Here is a 3342-nt window from a genome sequence, read left to right on the forward strand (position 1 = left end):
CTCTACCTCTTCTTCCATCAGTCTCCCTTGTTCGATGATGACCGTGGCTGAGTTGGCAATGGGCTGTTGCAGTTCTTCCTGGGGGACCTCGCAGCACATGAAACCTTGCCAGCCGCCCCCGAATCCCGCCCAAAAGGGAGCCCGGGCCTTGGAGAACGCGGCGCACATTGCCGAGTGATGGCCGGACTTCTTGCAGTTGACGCAGAACGATTCTTCCGTGCAGTCCGCTTGGATGTGCCCTTTCTTGCCACAGTTGTAGCAGGTGATGTGTGCGGAGTCGGGGTTTGCCGGCCCCGCCACCCCTGAGGCAGAGGCGTCCGCAGTGAGCGACGGGGGACCCGAACCATGGGGCGGTCGCGGTTGGCGGAGGGGCCTCCTGTTGTTTGGGCCCCTGCCTGGCTCGCGCCCTCGCGGGCCAGGGGGAGGGGGCGGGAGGCGCTCTTGACGTAATCTCTCCTCCTCTTGGCGCTGCGACGAGCCACCGGCGCGATCCCCATCGCGGTCCCGGCTCCGTTGTTGTCTGCGTTGCTCCTCCTGCTCACGATCTAACTTCTGCCTTAGGTCTTGGTCGCGGTTGCGGTGGTAGCCTCCCTGGCTTTCCTCGAACGAGCGCTTGCCGTAGTACGAGCTCCTATCCATGGGTGAGAGGATAGGATGGGATCCTTCGGAGGCGTTGGCTAGGGTTAGGGTTTTGGCGGAGTGGATGTTGCGGCGCACGTCGCGTGGGGGCGCGGGGAAGCCAAGAGTGGGATCTAGGGTTCCCGGAGGGAGCCACAACCACTTAAAAGGCTCTTGCGGGGGGGGGGGTAGAAACGGAATAAGTGGAAAAGATCTCTGCCTCTGTCCCTTGATCTTCGAGTGAGGACTCGTGTAGCGCATCCGACGGCTCCCCGGCACGTCCGTTGGTACCGCTGGAACCAGCCAGGTTTGGGCGGCCCACCCCGAGTGGCCCACCAGACCCAAACCTCCCCTGCAGTCCAGGTTGGCCCGTTAGGGTTTCCCCTTCGTCACCAACCCTTGGCTCCCGAACAGGCGCAGCAAGCGGCGGCGCCGCCATCGGCTGCAGGACCCCCGCCGCCGGCAGTGGGATGGCCACCTCCCCCACACGGAAGGACGGGCGGAGCTGCGCCAGCGTGGAGGATGGGGTGGCCCGCGGCATCCCCCAGGACGGCAGCGGGGGAAACTCCCTGTCCCCCAGCGCCGGCGGTAATGCAGACGGACTTGCCCTGTCTGGCACCACCCGTGGCGGCAGGACCTCGCGCAGCACAGGACCCGACCATGGCGGCTCAAGGAAGCTTCCCAGACATCGCACGGTGAGTGAGGCCCTTTCCTCTCCGGTCGTGAGATCTTCAAGCTCCAGATCTGGAACGGGGACCCCTTCGTCGTCCAGCGCGGCGGCCGTCAGCGCGTCCTCCTCCGCCAGGGGGGAGAACCTACTCCCCGACGGTGGACCACACGCCGCCGCGTCACGGCGCCCCCCATGGGCGGCGGACCGACGGCGACGGCGACAGAGCGGCGCGGCGACGTCCCAATCGCCCTCCGCGTCGCCACAGCACACGCGCTGTGTGAGACACATCCTCTTGACCTCCTAACCTGCACCTCAACTGCAGATACCTGAAACCTTCGCGTTGCGTCGTCCAGCACATTGTTATTGGTAACTTAGCTTGATAAGTGATGTGGGAATCCATCTAACTCATTTTGAAAGAACCAATTAATTGTAGTAGTACACTACAAGCACCACCATAGGTCCAGCAAACTATTATCGCCAGCTTAGCATGATAAGTGTCGTGGGAATGTATCTGACTCATTTTTAGACCGCTAGTTAATTGTAGTAGTGCTACCGGCACCACGATCCATCTAGCAGTAGCTTGATTGGTACAGTGATAGGTGCCATGAGAATGCATGCATCTGACTCATTTTAAGACCACCCATTAATTGGAGTATTACAAGCACAATGATCGATCAATCAAGCTGTAGCACAATGATAAAAAAATGTATATGCACTTACTCCCTCCATATCATAATTACATGTCGTTTTGGACATGCCTTGAGTCAAACTTTAAAAACTTGAACTACGAATATCATACTCCCTCTGTTCCATTCTATAGTGCCTATTGTTTTTTGGCACGGAAATTAGCGCAAGAGTATTTTTCTACACAAGACCCCTAGCTTAACGATTTGAGATCAACGTAAAATTTGGGAAATCCATATCTTCCTAACTTACCATAACAATTTTGGGAGCTGAACGATTTGGGAGCTGAACGGGGAGGGGATAATTGAAAAAAGCTAAGCTAAAACCTTATATTCTGAAACAAATGCAAAAAATCTATAGGCACTATAGAAAGGAACGGAGGGAGTATTAATTATTAAAATTTGGAATTTAATATCATATGCATAGATTTGTCACGAAAAATATTTCTAAAATATTATATTTTTTGGTTTTATACATATATTTTATAGAAATAAGTGGTTAAAATTGCATCTTGGAGACTATGTTAAAGTCCAGAACGTCATATATTTATGATATGCATGGAGTACAGGAATGAATCCAACAAAGTTAATTGAAAAAACTTGACAAAATTCCTTCTTGAAATTATTTTATAGAGAAAGTTCCTTAGAAAAGTACTTGATGCAATATCCAGACAGTGCCTTAGAAATGCAAAAAGTATACACAGTTTTGCCAAAAATTGAGCGCTGGGAAAAAAAGACTTCTTTGTGGTCGGAGGTAGTACTCAGCTTAGGTTTCTTTTCTCATGCACCAGACGGATCCCCAAAGTCTGAAATAGCATTTGCTACATTACAACAGTAATACATTGATTTTCGTGCGGCCCTTTACTACCTAAGGTTTTTGCTGAACCTAGGCTGATTAGCACACGTAGGTCTTTAATGCATGGACCGTTTAGCTGTGCTACTTGGTACTTGCGTGATGGACGACATCGACCAGTCCACATAGGTGGGAATCCATCTGACTCATGTGAAAAGTAATGATCGATCAATCAAGCTGTAGCTCGATAGGTACTTTTTTAAATTAGTACAAGAAAAACATAATTCCACGTGTAACAGTGTACACGTGTATGCAAAGGAGGCATACGACAAACATAATAGTATAAGTTGCGTATAAGTTTTAGTCAATGTCAAACTTTGTAAATGTTTGATCGACTATATAGCAAAAATATTATTATCTATAAAATGAAATGTATATAATATGAAAATATATTTCACCATGATTCTAATAATATTGATTTCATGTTATAAATGTTGGTATATTTTGTTATGTAATTGATCAAACTTTAGAAAATTTGACTTTTACACAAAATTACGTGCAACATAAATTGGGGCGGA

The sequence above is a fragment of the Lolium rigidum genome, chromosome 2, assembly GCF_022539505.1.
Source record: "Lolium rigidum isolate FL_2022 chromosome 2, APGP_CSIRO_Lrig_0.1, whole genome shotgun sequence".
Lineage (NCBI taxonomy): Eukaryota > Viridiplantae > Streptophyta > Magnoliopsida > Poales > Poaceae > Lolium > Lolium rigidum.